The 20603-nt window shown below is 37.4% G+C and overlaps 1 long non-coding RNA gene across 5 annotated transcripts in view; it reads left to right on the top strand.

The window, feature by feature from the left end:
* Positions 1-20603, top strand: part of LOC110255624 (uncharacterized) — a 197836-nt gene that overhangs the window by 16955 nt on the left and 160278 nt on the right. For all 5 annotated transcript variants that reach the window (XR_014817284.1, XR_014817286.1, XR_014817283.1 and 2 more), the window contains exon 2: positions 8818-8911. This is a non-coding gene — a long non-coding RNA (uncharacterized LOC110255624). The remainder of the gene's footprint in view (positions 1-8817; positions 8912-20603) is intronic.

Below are 20603 nucleotides of genomic sequence, written 5' to 3'. Positions count from 1 at the left end.
GTGTTTTCCCTTCCACTTGGTATCTTTTTCCCTTCTTCTTGAGAGTTTTCATTTAATATTTTTCCTGGTACAGGTCAATTGATTATTATTTCTTTCAGCGTTTGTATGTGTGAAAAAAGTAATTATTTTTCCCTCATTTTTGAAAGGCAGTTATTACTGGAGAGAGAACCCTTAAATTGGCAGGGTCTTCTGTTGCTTTGCCTTTCAGTACTTTAAGATGTTGCTTCTCGGCCTCCTGAATTAGATTGTATTCAGTAAGAAATTTCAATGAGAATGAGAAAGTTTTTTGTCTTTGTAACTCTGTATGTGGTGTGTTTGTGAGCTCTTGGTCCTCTGCAGCCACCCCATCCCTCAGTGCATTCAGCCCATCTTCTCCCTGACCCTTCATCTGGTCCCACGCTCACTACCCCCACGCATCGCAAGCCACAGAGCATAACCTGTGGGCTCCCACTGCATCGTATCTGCCTTGCAGGCAAACCCCACACTCCACACACCTGGGCCAGGCCCAAGTCTGGCCTCCAGAGTCTACCACAGTATTCTGAACAGACCATTTCTTGCTGGAAGGGCCCAGGGGAGGGGCCCGCACCCCTGAGCCAGGTGTTGACAGTTGGACTGGGCAGATCTGGGCTGGCAGATCTTAGGGCAGCACTCTGAGTCTACTCTTCAGGGAAAAGGCTCGAGGTGGAACAGAGAACAATGGACTCCTGGGATAAGGAGCAGACACCTTCTGCTGCCAAGAGGCACAAATGGCCGCTGGGATGTGCACGAGAGCCTGCGTTTTTTCACATGCATGTGACTGTGCGTGTGTGTTTGCATGTGTGGATTACCTTTTTTCCCCTCTACCTTCTTTTTTTTTTTTTTTTTGTCTTTTTGTCTTTTTGTTGTTGTTGTTGTTGTTGTTGTTGTTGTTGCTATTTCTTGGGCCACTCCCGCGGCATATGGAGGTTCCCAGGCTAGGGGTCTAATCGGAGCTGTAGCCACCGGCCTACGCCAGAGCCACAGCAACTCAGGATCCGAGCCGCGTCTGCAACCTACACCACAGCTCACGGCAACGCCGGATCGTTAACCCACTGAGCAAGGGCAGGGACCGAACCCGCAACCTCATGGTTCCTAGTCGGATTCGTTAATCACTGCGCCACGACGGGAACTCCCCTCTACCTTCTGTGTGAAGTGCACTTATTTGACTAAAGGCCTCACTCTTTTTCAAGAGCAGTGTTTGGATAGGGAGCCCAAGGTGACCTAGGACCAGCTGTGCACTGTGTACTCGTTACCGTATCTTGGGTTCTAGATATAGGGGCTCTCTTTTTTTTTTTGGACCCAACTTAGCTGAGAAGGCCATTTCATTTACTGGGATAGTCACCCAGCTCTGGTTGCAAAAATAGCTACTCTGCTACAGTTCCAGGCATTGAGCTGTTTTCATTTTGTTGTTGTCGTTTCACAGTAAGGGTCTGCGAGGCTCATTAGACAGCCCCTGACAAGATAAAAAATGATTAATGATGCGAACAGCTATAGTCTATCAGCCACATGCCACTTGTCGCTATGACGCTCTCCTGAAAGACATCCCTGGACTCACGTTTCCTCTGGGGGTGCCCAGAGGATGGATTTCCTCGATCCAAGACCCTGACACAGAGCAGAGCTTTGGGATCATGGTTTTTCCGTATAGTTAGTGACTCAGGCTCGAGTCAGGGGAGAGGCGGAAGCAGGGCTCTCTCTGTGGGTGGGGGCACTTTCTGCCTTTCTTCTTCATCTGCTGAATCCTCATCTGTGTCTTACACTTGGAAATCCTGTCCAGCTGGGAAGGAGTCTCCTCTTCCTTCTGCCGTTTCTCATCCTTCTCATCAGACTGGTCTACCTCGTCAGTAGCGCTTGTGAACATAGATTCTGGCCCCAGGCACTGGTGTGTGGGACGGGCAGTCCGCTCGCTTCTCTTGAGGCAGGAAGCCCACCATTCCCACCACCACAAAATCATGCCAGTTGATCTCACGTTAGCCACCACTCCTCCTTCTTTTCTTCCTTCTTCTTGGAAGTTGGCCTACTCGGTAACGTACCTGGTACAAAACTTCTTGGGGCTTCTCAGCCTCTTTTTTGAGCTTTCTAAATAAACCTTTGGGTGGGATAAAGATCAAGGTACAGTCATCTCTTGGTAGCTAAAGGGGATTCGTTTCAGAACCTGCACAGGTCGGAGTGCTGTAGTCTCTCGTATAAAACAGCATATTAATAGCTATAACCTATGCACATCCTCCTGTATACTTTAAATTGCCTCTACGTTATTTATAATACTTAGTACAATGCGAGTGCTATTGAAATGGTTGTAAATACACCAGAAATGCTACATAGAGAGGTTATGCTGTGAGAGTAGGAAGTCAAACTCGTAGCTTCTCTGCTCTTTGTGCATCAGATACCTTAGAAATTGGCACCCATTCCTGGCCACAGACTGAGCCATCAGCTTCACCATGTATGAGCTTAATTAGTTTCTCTCCTCATTATGGGCCAATTTTATAGTTCTCTTATATAGACAATAATTACCCACCAAACTCTTATTCCCGAAAAAGATCACAACACTGTGCAACACAATTTCAAAGACCAGAGATATAATGATAATTAAAATGTTCCAAATTCTTTTTATGTAACAAGTATAATATTGACATTTAATGAGTATAATCTTTGAACAGAAAAACTAAAACCTAACACACACATGCATAATCATATGAGTGCTAGCTTTGTATTAGCAAACAATGCAGAACATATACAAAAGTATGCATATTATCCAAGTGTGAATTACTCCAGAAATGCAAAATGGCTCAATATTAGACCATCAGTTAATATAACCACTATATTAATATGGTTAGGGGAGAAAAAGAATCACATGAGTAACACCATTAATGTTAAAATGAGGTCAAAATTAAGCACATACTTTGTTTAAAACCATCCATGATTAAATTAGAAATTGAAATTTAATTTAGGAATATGAAAATGTGGGTACATATGTCCAAAACACATTGTCCTATTTAAAAGGAAAGAAATTACAGGTAGTATTACTAAGTCAAAAGTGTCCATTGCAACCTGTTATTGATTTAGAGGTATTGGTGAATATAATTAGAGAAGAGAAAAAAAATCAGATAATACATAAAAAAAGGAGTAAGATGTATCTCTGTTTTTATAGGCTATGTACATTATGTACTGGAATCTATGACACTATCCAGCATGGCTTTATGAGATCAGGAAAGGGGAACAGGAAATTCTGGATGAAGGGAAGAGTTGGACACTGAGAAAAGGCTGCAGAGAGAAGTGGATGGAGAGCAGTGTTAGGCAGACCATCTGCAAATCAAAGCTTTGGGATTGTAACTCAGCAATCCTACTCTTGGATTATTTGACCCTAATTAGTAGTAGTTTTTCCCATTTGATTTAAGTAGATTTTCTTATTGATGTATATAAGACCAGTCAGTCAGTAGTACTACCTTAAATCAGTCTTTGATAAAATTCATTGAGAAAGGAAGGAATTGATTTTATCATAAACATTCACTTTCCAAGAAGAGGGTTCACATTTGGGAGCAAATGAATGTGTGTCTGGAATCTGAAAAAAAAAAAAAAATGTAAATCTCCTATGGAAAAAAAGATCGTCTGAAAAATATTATTGAAGGATCTTTGGTTGGGGAGACTTTGAAGTTTAGTAGATTGAGGGGGGTTTTGGCTTTCATTTTAGCCCCTTTTTAAACATTTAGCCATGGTAACAAATTGTGTCTTTTGTCTTGCCATACAAGGAATTTCTTTGAATAGTGTTTGAGAAAGTTTGATGTATTTTAGGGAAAAAGTAAAAGCTATATTATGAAACCTAAGTTAAAACTCTTCTAACTTTCCTTACATTTAGCTTACCCTTACTTGAGATGAAAAATTTTGCTCTCTCTCATCTATTACAGAGAGTTTTTGCCATCTCTTTAATATTACAGAAGAATACACATATAAAATGATCACGTTCATTACCCTTTTAATAAAGTGAATATAGTGATTGCTTTGGGATATAAACAGGAAATTACACTCATATTTTAAATCTTTAACAATATCCATAGGATTTTTGATTTTGAAACCTATAACTTTGGGAGTGAAAGGACCATCTTCCGTACATTTCTGTTGCTCTAAGATTCAGTTTTTCTAAGGATTCATTTAATATTGAATGAAATGCCCTACTTTATTTAGGCAAATATGTTTGTTTATTGGGAATGGAAGAGTGATGTATTTTGGCCTTTGTACTTTCCCAAGATGACACAAATCAGAACAGTACTATGATGGAAAATGTGTGCCAGCTCCATGGTTTGTCGTCTCAGATTTGAATGTTAAACTATTGTAAATAAGCCTCTTAATTTCTGGTCCATATTATCTGTAAAAGTTTTGCTATTGCCTATCCACCAAAAAATAAAATGAAAATATAAAGAAAATCATGTATCCATCCCTCAATTATATGAAATCATGTCAGTTATCTCAGATCTTTTTGGGTAAGAAATAAGCATAGAAAATTGAAGGCCAATATCAACCTGTTTCCTAAATCTTTCTCTCGGAGGAAAGCATTCTTCTAAATTTGGGTCCTAGAGTCCCATTTTTTAAATACTCTGAATACATTTTTATTCTCTTATGCCATATGTAATATTGCTGTACCCATTTTGAAATATATCTATATCCATGTCTCTATCAATCTATCTACCTACCTATCTAGCCTTTGCCTGAGTGAAGTGCAGGATGTTCCAGGGATACTGACTGTGTTAATAACTGAGCAGAAAAGTATGTTTCCTCAAGTATCATGTAATTATGTTTATCTTTTTTAACTTGCTGACGCCTTTACTAAAATTTTCTCTCTTTTGTATAATGTAGTGTATCATTTATTAAATTCTCCCTATTTCCTTTACTACTTGATACATTTATATTATCCTGCTATATTCAGTATTAAAATAACAGTAATGCTCAGAAATTTAGAGATAAAAAATATGCACTTTTGCAAGGTTGGTATATTGGTATAGGATGCAAATATATGCAATTTTTCTTTTTTGGTGTCACTCAAGCACCCATTTTCAGAAATTAGAAGAAAATATCCAATTCCACACTGTGGAATACTATAGAATGTTTAATGCCCCCTGACATGGAAGATAGATTTTCTTATATAATGAAGTAGCTAGGAATGATGAAAGAGTGCATTTAAGTAAGAAAGAATTTTTTATGTTTTACCTAAAATTGCTAAGTGTTTTTATGAACCACATTTTCAGTCTTAGGGTTTGTTAGTGTTGAGTACTAGTTATTTAAAATTTTTTGAATCAATATGTGCAATTATAGCAGTAAATACAGACAAATTAACATTAACCTTACCTATTTGAGAAGAAAAATGCTTCAACTCCAATCATTTTTCTGTGAGCATTGTTTCACCCTATTATGAAGAAAAAAGGCCATCAGTCTTTGGGCTGCATTTCCTTGGTACAATTATAGTTAACTAGTCTTGATGAGTGAATTAAAATGAAAATAATACAATTCATATTTGTTAGATTTCTCTGATATATTGAGTATTCACACACAAATGCTAATATATACCAAATAACATGATTGAATGTCTGAACATTTCCACCTTTTGAATGTTTCAAACAAGAATAGTCATATATAGACGGTTTTTCAAAATATTTCCCCACCCTTTTTCACCTAGCCAACATTCATTTATCCTTTCATCCTCACTCTGGTACTTTAGTATTAGCATGAGAGTACTGGTCAGTTTCTCAGTGCCAGTCATCTAGTCGGTGTCCCTAAGAACAGTTGTTTGGAACAGTGCCAGTTTGTAACGCAGTTCATAGTGGAAGACAATAAAGTGGGCTTTTTACAAATGTTAATGACTTCAGTTAAGCGAAGGAACTTTTTTTTTTAATATACTGAACATATGACCTTTGCATTTTGATTATTGTTTTTAATGTTAGTAAATATTAATGGTAGCAGATATGTTATACATATGTTATTTCGGAAATTTAGAGGACAATTTATTGCATTTCCTTTGACCATGAAGTGTTTTGGTTAAATGATCTTGAAATGCAGATGCAACAAAAGAGTGGCAGAAAAATAATTTTTTTTGAACTGGTGTAAACAACTTGCATCATTGAATTACCACATGAAAAATGACTCCCTGTATCATTGTGTCTCACAGAGAACTTTGCATAAAGTATCCACTGTCACATGACACCATTTGGGATTATAGTTTTACTGTTGTATAACCGGAGCTGTATTCTATTCTTTTTTCTTTTATTGAGGTGTAATTGACAGGTGTAATAAACTTTATATTAGTTTCAGGTGTACAGTATAATGATTCAGTATTTGTATATATTGCAAAATTATCAGCACAATCACTGAGTCTAGTTAACATCCATCACCACACATAGTCATAAGTTTTTGTCATAAGTAGAGAAGGAAAGGAGGAGTTGCCTCAAGAGAATAAGAAGAAATGCTGGCAAGCTGGGCAGGAGGAGAATTAGGTGATGATGATGTCCTGAAGGCCAGCGAAGAAGGTTTTTGAAAACCTGTAACACATTCTTCTGATTAAGCAGGTGTAAAATGAGGATGTTCAACTGACCATGAGGTTGAGTTGAGTACCATGGAAAGTACTTCTGACTTAAAGTACATACTTGTTAAAGTGGTGGAGTTGAAAACTTGGTTAGAGTAAGGCTAAGAGAGAATTGAATCAGAGGAATTCAACATAGTGAGTATAGATGGTGTTTCTAATGCAATCTGATGTGCAGGAAAATAGAGAAATAGACCCAAATAAATAAAGTCAACTGATTTTTGACAAAGGAGCAAAAGTAATAAGATGGAGCAAAGATAACCTTTTCAACAAATGGTGCTGGAATAATTGAACATCGAAATGCAAAAAAAGAAAATCTAATGTAGACTTTACAAAAATTAATTAACTCAAAATGAATTCCAGACCTAAAATATAAAACACAACACTATAAAAATCCTAAAGAGAACATAGGAGAAACCCTAGATGACCTTGGTTATAGTTTTTGACTTTTTTTTTTTTTTGGCTTTTTAGGGCTGCTCCCACGGCATATGGAGGTTGCCAGGCTAGGGGTAGAACTGAAGCTGTAGCCACTGGCCTATACCGCAGCTCGCAGCAACACAGGATCCTTAACATACTGAGCAAGACTAGGGATCAAACCTGCCTCCTCATGTATACTAGTCAAATTCATTTCCACTGAGCCATGATGGGGACTCTTTCCTGGTTTATGACTCTTTTAGATACAGTCTATTTAAGAAGTAATGGATAAGCTGGACTGTATTAAAATTGAAAACTTCAATGCTTTAAAAGACAACTTCAAGAGAATTAAAAGACAAGCTGTAGACTTAAGAAAGAATATTTGCAGAAGACCTGTGTATTAATCGACTGTTATCCAAAATATATGAGGAACTCAGAATTCAACAATAAGAAAACAAGCAACATAATTTAAAAATTGTCCAAAGACATTAATATACATCTCACCAAAAAGATATTCAGATGGTAAATAATCATATGAAAGGAGGCTCTATATCAAATGTCATCAGGGAAATGCAAATTTAAAGAACAAACTACTGTTTTTTAGAATGGCCTAAATCTGGAGTGACAACACCAAATTCTGGCAACCATGTGGAACAGCAGGAGCTCTCACTTATTGCTGACAAAACAATACAGCCACTTTGCCAGGCACTTTGACAGTTTCTTAACAAAACTCAACATTTACTCTCCGATCCAGCAGTCATGCTCCTTAGATTTTACCTAAAGGCGTAGAAAACATGTCCATACAAAAACCTGCACATTGATGATGTTATTAATAGCAGCTTTATTAACCATTGCTGAAACTAGACTAGACTCCCTTCAGCAGGTGAATGGGTTAATAAACTGTGATACGTCTAGATGCAGTGGAATATTACTCAGCACTAAAAAGAAATACGTTATCAAGCCATGAAAAGACAGGAGGGAAACGTAAATGCATGATACTAGATGAAAGAAACCAATCTGAGGCATTCCCTTGTGGCTCATCATGTTAGGGATCTGGCATTGTCACTTTTGCGGTGCCAGTTAGATCCCTGGCTCTGGAACTTCTGCAAGCTGCAGGTGCAGCTAAAATGAAGCAGCAAGTCTGAAAAAGCTATATACTTTAAGATTCCAACTCTATGATATTCTGAGAAGACAAAATCATGGTGACAGTAAAAAGACCAGTGGTTCCCAAGCGTCAGGGTAGGGGGAAGGCTGAATAGGCAGAGGACAGAGAATTTTTACGGCAGTGAAAGTATGCTGTGTGATATCATAGTGATGAAGTCACGCCACTCTAGGTTTGTCCACATCCACTCTGAACACTCAGGTAAACCATCAACCTTAGGTGATTTTGATGTATGGGTGTAGGCTCAATTGTCACATTCTGGTGGGGGATATTGACAGTGAGGGAGGCACACGTGTGTGAGGGGCGGAGGGTTTATGAGAAATCCCTGTCCTCTCAGTTTTGCTGTGATCCTAAAATTACTTGAAAAAGAATAGTCTTAAAAATAAAATAAAAACTGCTGACCAACATAGTGTGGATATTTCTCTAAACCTGACCAACCTTCAGACAGACTTCTTTCTGCCTCTAGGCCCATGACTTCCCTCCTACTCTGCCCCTTACAGATTCCATCTAGCTTAACTACAGAGCCCTCCCCACCACCCCCACATCTCTTTTCTTGGACCATTTGCTTTAGAAAACTTGAAAACTTCTTTGCCTCTTTAACATGTAAATCTTTTTAAAGAATATCTTACCGATTTTACAACCCAGGACTGCCTTTCTCTAGGACCTGGAACTGTCATCATCAAAGATGCTGGCATCTCTGCATCCCAGCCCCTGTGGACGTGAAGGAGCCTAACTGCAGTGTGCATCTTTCTCAGGTATGAAACCACCTCCTGTCATGAAGGTAGGCTGATTAGCACACACCCATGACCTGAGATTCCTCAAACTCTACTCTTAAAAATTCTGTCCTGGAGTTCCCGTCATGGCGCAGTGGTTAACGAATCCAACTAGGAACCATGAGGTTGCGGGTTCGATCCCTGCCCTTGCTCAGTGGGTTAACGGTCCGGCGTTGCCGTGAGCTGTGGTGTAGGTTGCAGACGCGGCTCGGATCCCGTATTGCTGTGGCTCTGGCGCAGGCCGGTGGCTACAGCTCCGATTCAACCCCTAGCCTGGAAACCTCCATATGCCGCGGGGAGCAGCCCAAGAAATAGCAACAATAACAACAACAACAACAACAAAAAAGACAAAAGACAAAAAAAAAAAAAAAAAAAAAAAAAAATTCTGTCCTTTTATTTTTAAGGTGTTAGGTTCAGACTGTGTTATTACGTTTTCCCTTGTCTTTTGCAAGAGCCTCCAAGAAAATCTTCCTCACCTGTTTAACTCTCCAGGTTTCATTTTAACAATACTTAGTGTTATGAAATGACACTTTCAAGAAAGATTTTGAGGTGGAAAATACGGATGAATAATACTGATTAGAAATAAACTGTATTTCAATAGTCATCCCTTTTGTTTTCTTCAAAATGTCCTTAGGCACAGATCTGTACAAGTTTCAAGTCCAAAACCAGATGTAATAGCTTTAAAAGGTTGGACTAACAAAAATTCTTCTTTACCACATTGTGATTCGAGTATGGAAGTTTTGTTCACTTTAACACTTCCAATTTAATGTGTAATCATTAGAATTTGCCCTGCATATAAAGAAAATACCTTGGACTAAAAATCAATAATAGCAGTTTTGAAAATCATTTTCTATTGATGAGATTCTGCTTCCAGAATTAGACTTAGCCCACAATTTGAAACTTTATAGTAACATGAAAACAGTTCACAATTACGGTAATTTAGAACTTAACTCACATTCAAATTGAAATGAGAGGAAAAATAAATCCCTGTCTGAAACTGTTCTCACTGTATGTGTTTTGAAGCTTATTTTAAAATGTAAAATCAACATTGCTATTCTAGTCACAGCAAAGCACTTTCCCAAATGTCGTATTAAACTCATTACTGGGAGAATGACAAGGCTTTCTAATGTGATTGTTCTTTCCTTATAATAAAGGCAAAAATTACCAGTGCTTCTGAACTTAAAATAAGATGTGATTGGAGTTAGATGAATTAGTTCTGATGAATATGTATTTCAAGTGGTTATGTTTAAAAATATGTATCTGTGGATATGCTTTATTTCGATTTTAACCTGAATTTAGCAACTAAATTTTTACTTTGAATATCCTTGTTTTAACTTTCTTGATATCAAAGTTGTGGCAGAGTTATATTTTAAAGAAAAGGTTGACATAATATTTGGTAAAAATTAAAAATGTTTTGACTGTCTTTTTCTAGGCTTTGCTGTTTGCGTGTATGATGTTCATAAACTCTTCATCACTCCAGTTCATAGTCCTTTGACTGGCTTTTAGAATATCATAATATGTTTTACTCTTTGCTTTCAGTGAAATGGTTGGTAGAGAAAAAAAATTGATGGATATTTCATGAAACATTTTAGCTATGTAAAACAGATTCCAATTTTTTGAAGTAATTTATAATAGGCTACAATAGGCGTTTGCTGTCATCTCTCACCTACATCTACAACTGTTATGCTTAGGACATAATAACAATTTTCTTATGTTAACAAATTATGTTATTGATATGTATGAGAAGCTTTAGGCAAGTGATAGAAAATATTTTGAAGTTGGAGGAACATTTGAAAAAATAGAGGTATTTTGGTCTAGAAAGTTAGGTCTTCAAAGAAATGTTTTTGCATATAAGTTTTACTTTTATTCAATAACTATTGTGTGAATAAATAATATTTTCTCTTCATTGCCCCCACTCCCCTTTTAAAATGATTTTTTTTTTTTTTTTTTTTTTTTTTTTGCTTTTTTCTCCACCATGTCTCTGAAATGACCCGGCTTAGATCATTAAATCAAATTTATCTTTTTCAGTTTTTCCTTTACTTGGATTCTTTAGCAACATTCCAGATATTTAACTGACCTCTGGTTTTTGCAATGCTCTTTGCGTTAGTTCCTCACAGTTATTTTTCACGCTTTACCAGTCTACCCTAACTTTTGTCCTAAAATCTTCCGCTGTAAATGAATCTTGAAGGTCCTTAGGTGAGGCCGAGGGCACTTTCTACTTTCACTCGTAACTTTCTCCGTGGTCCATTTGCTCTCAAGTGTGGTCAACATCAGTCGCCTAGGAAGAACTGAAAGCCTGCACATTTCAAACACCTCCCCGCAGATTTGCTAATAAAATGACAAAACACTGTGCACTTGTCTCCTTAGTTCTTGGAGTAGATACAGAAGACAGGGAAATAGAAAGCCCAGGCTCTGTCCATAACTAGCAGAAATGACTGGGGAAGGCAGCCATGCCCAGAATTTTACCTGATCCATGATAGACGCAAATTTGAACTTCAGAACTTCTACCAAGTCCAATAAATGTGACTATTAAGAATTTCCAGTTTTCTTCATAGAAATGGTATTTTGTTGGAGCTGAGTTTTTGTACAAACACACACACATTTTTATTATGCTAGAGAAGGAATTGTGATGATGTCAAGTTATTCTGAGCTGTAACTATTCTGAATAGAAGATCAAGTTTACATTTGTTGCATTTAGAAAAGCATGTCTTCCTGAATGAGGATTACTTGTAGATTGTTCTGAACATTTGTACTAATTCTCTTTGTAAATATTTCTCGCCGTGTATGAATATATTGTGATAACACTCTCATACTTGTGATTAAGTGATGAGGGGTATTTTATCTCACCCTGGGCCAGGGGCTGGGTTGTAATGAGCAAGCAACAGATTTGTGTGGGAAAGCCACACTTTCGTGAGGTAATTCATGGTAAGTTATGAAATTAACATTGAGAATGATAATAGACCTAATATTAAGATGATAGACCAAGCACAAGCTAAACTTTATGATTAACTTTGCAAGTGTTTTATATATTACACTATGATATATTTTTCAAATTTCCTATCGAGAGACGATTAATATTTTTTCTTTCTTAGTCGAGTTTTTACATGTTCCACGCATAATCTATATTTATTTATTTAATGCAACGACGAAATTAACGTATTTTGGTACTCCTTTGTGCCAGAGAAAATGCTAATAAACAGTCGGTGTGGATTGTCCCAACTGATCCTCACTGCTCAGAACCCTAGACTGCACAGATTTTAGAATTTATTACCAGCTCCATTTGGAAGATGGGGAAGTGAGATTTTTGCAGTTGTGCTGTGGGCAGTCATACAGCTGTTAACTGATAAACTTCAGAACTCAAGATAAGGTCTGCTAAACTCCACAAACTTGAACCTTCCCCCTTTGCTCATGTGCATCACAAAAGTTTTGTCAAATCTTGAAAAATGTGAAATAAACCCAACATCAAAACAGAGAGAATATTGGAATGCATACCTCAATTGATGTATATGGTATTTGATGTCGGCAATTTTTTTTCCCGATTTACATTTCTATATTTGGTAATATGATTACAAGAGAAAATAATTTTTTTATTATTAATTTGAGTTATTTCACTATACCTCGCTATGAGATAACATAAGCCTTCAAGAGACTTAGATTGGAAGAAGACAGAAAAAATACAACACAAAATGTTGACTGCATCTGGTTGCGTGTGGGATAAACAGAGTAGAATGAGTGAATGGAGAGTAGGCGGTGCTTTTTTTTAAAGGATCCTCATTTGATATTTGAGTGTTTGAGCAGATGCCCAAATAACAAGGAAAGGCAGAGCTTGTAGTTTTTGAAGATAAACAGTCCAGGCCTGGAGACTAACACTGTGAATGACTGGAGGAGTGTGTGTGGTGGAACTGAGGACGTACAAGGCAGAGGTACAGTCGGAGCCGGTCAGACGGAGGGAGGTCAGTAGAAGAGGGTGTCACAGAGGTGACTGGGAAGGGGTGTGATAAGGAGAGTAGGTTTTTGTTTGTTTTTTTGAGTGAAATGGGAAACTTTTGGAGGGATTTGAGTCAAGAGCGGTGGAATTGCCATATTTCAGGAAGACCATTTTGGAAATTATCTGTTTGAGGCAAACGTAAAAGCAGCATGTAAATGTTCTCATTTAGAGGATACAGAAATAGTTTACCTGAGAGATGAGGCTGCCTGGAGATGAGGTAGTGGTAAGTATTCAGATTCTGCATAAAACAAAGGTGGGGACATCTACAGTTGAACGTGAACTGGATAAGATAAGCACAAAAAGATGGGTGATGAGTGATTCCAAGATTTGGGGTTGAATAAATGGAAGACTTGAATTTAGAGCCAATTTGTAAGATCAGGGTTTAAAAAAATAATCTTAAAAACATTTTGCTCTCCTAGACGAATCATCTTTGATTACTACGTTTATTCAAATTTCCAACTTTCCCAGGAGTAAAAATAAAACTATATGAATAAGCAAACTTAAAGCCATGTCTTCGAACTTCTGTTTAGCTGTGAAACGCATTCATTTTAGTGCTCATTTCTTAATGGAGAAGCGTTTATGTAAAGTCCTTTATATCCAGTGAAGTTTTCTTTTGGGTGAAAAAAAAACTCATAGTAAATTTTTGGAAGCATAATTAATTAGGCAAACAAGTGAAGTGCATTTTCAGAGGGAACATTATGATAAAGGAGATGTCTGAAAAAAGGCTTAAACAAGCGAAAATCCTGTCTCTGGACCAGGTTTGAAATATAATCTACGTCTTCCCTCTTGTAAGAACTATAAAAAAGTGTTTTACATTTGGGTAAGATTGCTGTCATCCTTGCAGTTTTAGAATTGCCATTTATGATACAATTAAACACCTTTATTTGCAAGCACACTTGTGAACAATATGCATTCCTAGAGAGACATTTCTCACCTGAGTGATCAAGAGTTTGGGTTCATTTGTTCTCTTAGGCTTATCTAAGGCTGAAATCCAAGCAGGGACAACACAGTAGCAGTTTTACCATGGACATGTCGAAACCATTGTTAACAGCTGTTTTTAAAAATTTTTATTTTTTATTTTTTATTGAAGTATAACTTGTCTTACAATGCTGTGTGAGTTTCAGGTGTACATAAAATGATTCAGTTATACATGTACATGTACCCATTCTTCTTTAGATTCTTTCCCCATATAGGTTATTACAGAAAACTGAGTAGAGTTCCCTGTGCTATACAGGAGGTCCTTGTTCATTATCTATTTCGTATGTAGTAGTATGAATATATAAATCCCAAACCCCTAATTTATCCCTCCTCCCCCACCTTTCCGTTTTGATAACCATAAATTTGTTTTCTAAGTCTGTGAGTCTGTTTCTGTTTTGTAAATAAGTTTGCTTATATCATTTTTTTTTTTTAGATTCCTCTTATAAGTGATAGCATATGATATTTGTCTTCCTCTGTCTGACTTACTTTACTTAATATGACAATCTCTTGGTCCATCCATGTTGCTGCAAATGGCATTATTTCATTCTATAGTCTGGCTAAATATTCCGTTGTATGTATACAACATAGCTTCTCTGTCCATTCCCTGAGAATGGACATGTAGGTTGTGTGCACGTCTCGGCTGTTGTACAGAGTGCTGAAGTGAGCATCGGGGTGCATGATTCTTTTCAGATCATGGTTTTCTCCAGATAAATGCCCAGGAGTGGGGTTGCTGGATCAGATGGTAGTTCTGTATTTAGTGTTTCAAGGACCCTCCATACTGTTCTCCATAGCGGTCATACTGATTTACATTCCCACCAACAGTGTGGGAGGGTTCCCTTTTCTCCACATCCTCTGCAGCCTTTATTGTTGGTAGACTTTTTGATCATGGCCATTCTGACTGGTGTGAGGTGATGCGTCATTGTAGTTTCAATTTGCAATTCTCTAATAATTTATGATGGTGAGCATCTTTTTTGTGCCTCTTGGCCATCTGTATGTCTTCTTTGGAGAAAAGTCTATTTAGATCTTCTGTCCATTTTTTGATTGGGTTGTTTGTTTGTCTGTTTGTTTTGATATAAAGCTCCATGAAATGTTCGTATATTTTGGTGATTGATCCCTCTGTTGGCAAGTATTTTCTCTCATTCTGTAGGTTGTCAATAGCTATTTTGTTTTAATTTGGTATAAAAGAAACAAAATATTTTATTGTACTATACTTACTGTTGTTGACAGAGTATAAATATTGAAATGATTATAAAGTTGCAAAATGTGCTGTTCAAGTTTTAAAAATATCTGATCCCCAAACTTAATGCACAACCACATATCACAGCCCAGGGAAAACAATATAGAGAAATCTTATCCGTTGGTCCTAGCTCAGTAGTAGATTTCACCTCAGGCAGAGGAAGGAGAACCATTGCTCATTTCATGTAATGATGATTTATATAATGTTTTCCTAACTTTGAAATGTACTTTGACCTTTGTCTCCTGTCAGTATAAATTAAATTTTCATTTTCTTTTATTCTTTTCCATTAATTTTATATACCCCTATTAATTGAGTTTATTTTTCTCTTTTTTGTAAGCTAAGATATACACATATCTGCATCTTTCATGTTTTCCCTCCTCTAGTTAGCTTTCTGACAATTCGCATCTTCTCTGAAGTTTTCATTCCTTATTTCTTGAGTCTGAATCCACTAGGAAAATAATCTAGTGCACCTGGTCATTAACGTCACCTTTCCCCAAGATAGCGGCAGTTCTGCTTGTATGTTCCAATAGCACATCTAGAAGTTAGAACCTTCCTTCACTGTAATCTGCCTATGAACCTAATGTGCTTATAGATTAAATGGCAACAGAAGTAGATGAAAAGCAGGAATTTCACCATGAATTAATATTTAAATTGAATGAATAAGCCTATTATCAGAGCCTCCCAACAAGAGTCCCCAAGATAAGTTATAAAATAATTATCACTATACTTGAGAATCAGGGCATGAGAAATCTTTACCTCTGACTCTCTGATAAACATATTACAAAAATCTATTACTTTCCCATCAAACGTAATATCTTCTTAATGGCTTTGTTCCTTCAATTGTGTTCCTTTTGAAAGCAAAGCTATACCAGAAAATAATAGGAGCTCAAGACACAATGCATCTAATTTTATTGTATAAGATAAATTGTTTTTTTCAGAGTTAATTTTAAGTGTTCAGCAAAGTGATTCAGATATATATTTTTTTTCAGATTCTTTTCCATTATAGGTTATTACACTAAATTGGTTTTAAATGACTTAATGATGGCAGTTTCTTTCCAAATCAAGACTAGGCAAGTGATACCTTACTTTTTGCATAAAAATACTAACAAAATATGTACTTGAATTTCAAGCGCAAAAGCAACATGGAGTTTACATTAATTGGGTATAAGGAAATTCTTTTCTCAGGGAATTTGAATATCATAAAACTCTAGAACAGCTTCAGGCACCATCATTAAAAATATATTTCCAACATTTTCTACAAGCTCATAAACATTATTTTATTTTATTTAAACTCAAATATTGTCTGTTAAAAGGGGAAGGTTTGCTACAGCTTTTGACATGCTTAGGGATTTCCATGTTGTCTAAATGGTATGAAATTAATGAAGTTTCCACTTTCATGGCACCTATTTCTTACTCTGTTGCGTTTTTCTATTACATTTATTTAAATTATTATACAAACCAGCATTGCTCCATTGACACAGGTTAGAAATGCTAGTGAAGTTGAACTGTTGGCCTGGCGTCATCCCATCGTGCCTGATTTCAGTGTGTCACTCAGTAGTGTCAACTGCAACTTGGTGTCAGAAGCCCATTTAAAAGGTCGGTGTATGATGTTCACAATCAAAATTTGTTCGATTCAGTGTATAAAACCGAGGTCCTGACCTCTCTTCCGTCAAAAACCTGGTCCTTGTGCAGCAGACGATGAAGTCATTACCTCGCTGCTCAGTGTTGAAGTCAGTCCCATCTGCGTGTACCCACCATCCTTTCCATTGAAAGTCATCCAGATTTGACTATCGATGACAGTCTCACAGCTGCCACTGAAAACAGTAAAACAGGTTTAGTGTTCTTTAAAAGTCAGAATTCGGATTGTGTCACTTCTGAGTCTGAAACAGCCATTCATCTCCTCATAGAAAAGACCTGCAAAGCCCCATGTGACCGGCCACCCCTTCTTTGACTGCATATGCTGCCATTTCTCCCTTGTCCTCTCCGTTACGGTCACACTGGCCTCCATGCTGTTCGTATACGACATTTCTACTTCTGGGCATTTATACTTGCTATTCTCTGCCCTTGAGATGCTCTTTCCCCAGATATCCACATGCTTGTCTACTCTGCTTTTCAGTCCTCTACTAAAAGTCAGCTCTCCTAACTTCTTGATGATTAACCTTTGGAACTGTCTCAATGGTTTCTATCTTCTTCTTTGCTTTAATTTTTCTGTGCAGAAGAATTTTGTTTATTGTTCTAACACTAGTTTCTAGAACATTAATGGGCACGTAATAAACGCTCATGTATTCATTAACAGAGTTAATACATGAATGAAGTTATACACTATCAATAACCTCATAGAAACATTCTCAATAAGATCGATAATTCTGCATCTCCAGAGAAAAAATGGACTTTCCAAACCACAGTAGTACTTCTCATATAATAATTTGGCATCCATGAAATCCTAAACTGAAAAAGTGATGTTTTTATTTTCCTAATTTGGTTGGATCTTCGGAAAGGACTTCTCAAATATTATCATACTTCTCTGGAATGACACAAGTTAGGATTTTAAAATAAGTAAACTATGTATATGTTACATTGGCTTAAAGGTATAATATTCTCTTTTCATATAAGTCTGAATTTGGAAAAAGAAATCACTTTTTTAGAAGGTTTAAGGAAGTTCCGGTTGTGGCTCAGTGGTAACGAACCTGAGATTTATGGTTTGAGGCTGCGGGTTTGATCCCTGGCCTCCCTCAGTGGATCCAGCATTGCCAAGAGCTGTGATGGAGATCACAGACGTGGCTCAGATCCTGCATTGCTAAGGCTCTGGCATAGGCCAGTAGCTGTAACTTTGATTTGATTCCTAGCCTGGAAACGTCCATATTCCACAGGTATGGCCCTAAAAAGAAAAAAAAAAAAAGTTTTAAATGGTTCAAAATAATTTTAATCATATAATATATGGTGAAATATATTGTATTTTATTATATGTACAGATAAATGCATATATATTTGGGGGGACAGACAGGTCTACACAAATGAGTATTTTCTCCTAATCTCCTAATTGCAGAATTACTGGTTTGCTGTTACTATGTGTCATTTTATCTTAATTTTAAAACATTTAAAATAGTAGAGTATACTGTGTTTTATTTCCAGTGCAAGTGCCCTTGTAAATAGTTCAGTAGCAACAGAACATTTTCTCTTGGCTGTCCTGGTCTATCCATGGCCATTTGTTTTATAGTTCATTACCCAGGGGTGTGGCGTCTTTCTATCAGCTTGTGCAGTCAACTTTTGTTAGATTGGGGCACAGTGCTAGCTTAATTCCCCGACACTAAGTACGTTTTATGTTCATTATGTTACATTATATATTATACCATAGACAAATGATAACATGGACTGGCATTTGTCTTTGGAAACTTCTTGTCCATGGACTTCATTCTAGTGAAAGCTGAATTGAGATTCGTGTTTTCAACCAGAAGAAGAAAATTCCGCTTAAAGAATGTAGGTGGACAGTTCGCTGCATTTATAGTGTCATAAGGATCACACCCTTTGAAATAATTTAACTTATTGAAGGCAGCCGGTATGGTCTAATGGTATGTACTTCAGCGCTGCTGGTTCTGAGGGATCTGTGTGGATAAGACATTGCTTTGGACTTGGTGATGATGATTTAAGGACTGTAGCCTCACAAACCCAATTTAAGAGTGCTGTGGAAGAAACAAACAAAAGAGCAGCCGCTTGAGGTTATCTTAAAAGCAAATGCAGTGTTCTCAAGGGAGATGCCTGTTTCATTCAGAAGTAGAAACTAGAGGAAATAGAAGAGGTTCAAGATAAAGCATATTTTAGATACCTTGGCAATGAAGGTTTTGGAGTTGGGTAAGGGCACGTGTGGGGTTAGATTATGAAATGCACAGAACTATGTCGCAATGGAAGTGAGAGGTAATGAGCGACAGCCTGGGAGTTTGGGATTTCTCATGTTCACTGATAGAACAGAGATCAAAGTAGTGAGGGCTGTTCTGATCGTTTCTTCGTGTGGTTGTGGCTGAGGGTATTTTTCTGCTAGTCACGAGGGACCTGTAGTAGCTCTCTGTGTTCCGATCTTCAGTCTGGCCTCAGGAGGGGCAGTGTAGCAAGGAACACATAAAGTTCAGGAGTCTGGTCCTTGTTCCTGCTGCTGATGTTTTAGAGACGGAAAAATATTGCTGGGACTGTAATGAGCTCTGCAAGGTTTTCTTCACTCCTGCCTATGCCCTCAGGCACACGAGGCAGATTTACTATGTGGAGCTTCATAAGTATATTGCAACATTACTTGTGATAATATATAAATATAGATACAGATATGTGATACATATATAGTGGCTTAATATGTTTAAAGTTTTGTTTAATTATTTAAGAATGCTAATGCTGGAGTTCCCATCATGGCGCAATGGTCAGCGAATCCGACTAGGAGCCATGAGGTTGCGGGTTCCATCCCTGGCCTTGCTCAGTGGGTTAAGGATCTGGCGTTGCCCTCAGCTGTGGTGTAGGTCGCAGACGTGGTTCGGATCCTGTGTTGCTGTGGCTCTGGCCTACAACAGTGGCTACAGCTCTGATTTGACCCCTAGCCTGGAAACCTCCATGTGCCATGGGAAGCACATGAAAAGGCAAAAAGACCAAAAAAAAAAAGAAAAGAATGCTCATTAGCAGAGAAGTCTAAGAAAAGTCAATATTTAGGGGTTCCCATTGTGGCTCAGTGGAAACGAACTAACTGGCATCCATGAGGATGCAGGTTTGATCCCTGGGTTAGGATCTGGTGTTGCCATGGGCCGTGGTGTAGGTCACAGACATGGCTTGGATCTGGCATTACTGTGGCTGTGGAGTAGGCCAGCAGCTACAGCTTCAATTCGACCCCTATCCTGGGAACCTCCATATGTCGTGGGGGTGGGCCTAAAAATAAAAGATTAAAAAAAAGTTGATATTTAAATAGTAGTTTGCAGATATAGAACAAAATGGTACCAGGAATCATTATGCACTCAGGGTATTTTTTTGCCTTTTTAATCTTTTCTGATAAAAAGCTACCTACATAATTATTTTGGTTAGGACCTTATTCAAATAAAGGGAATATAAGTAAATGTTTTGAAGGACAGAAATGCATAGAAAACACAAAAAAAACAGCTACTGAACTGTGCAGTTTTCTGCAGTGCGTACACAGCAATAGAGACTGAGTTTTGAGTAGGGCACGTGAATGCTGTCACTGAGCCCTCTTCATTTCCGGATGCTGAGGTCTTTTTTCATGAAAACTGAAATCACAAGACTTGTTTTCATAAATAGGCAAGTCTAAGAGTTCACATGCTTCCACATACCTTTTCCAGATAACACCAAAATCCTTTAAAAAGATAAGGTTTAATGGGTGTCTCCTGTCTCTGTGATAAAGTAAGCCTTTCTGCTATTCCAATCATAAAGAGAAATAAAGCAGTAGAAATAGAAACACAAATATATATATGCCCAATAATTAAACT

Source organism: Sus scrofa, chromosome 10 (assembly GCF_054392235.1).
Source record: "Sus scrofa isolate SSC_HxYL_T2T_F1_AM1 chromosome 10, Sscrofa_HxYL_maternal_Yorkshire_Landrace_v2.0, whole genome shotgun sequence".
Taxonomy (NCBI): Eukaryota; Metazoa; Chordata; class Mammalia; order Artiodactyla; family Suidae; genus Sus; species Sus scrofa.
The sequence above is the reverse complement of the archived record's forward strand: the minus strand, read 5'-3'. Positions and strand labels throughout refer to the sequence as shown.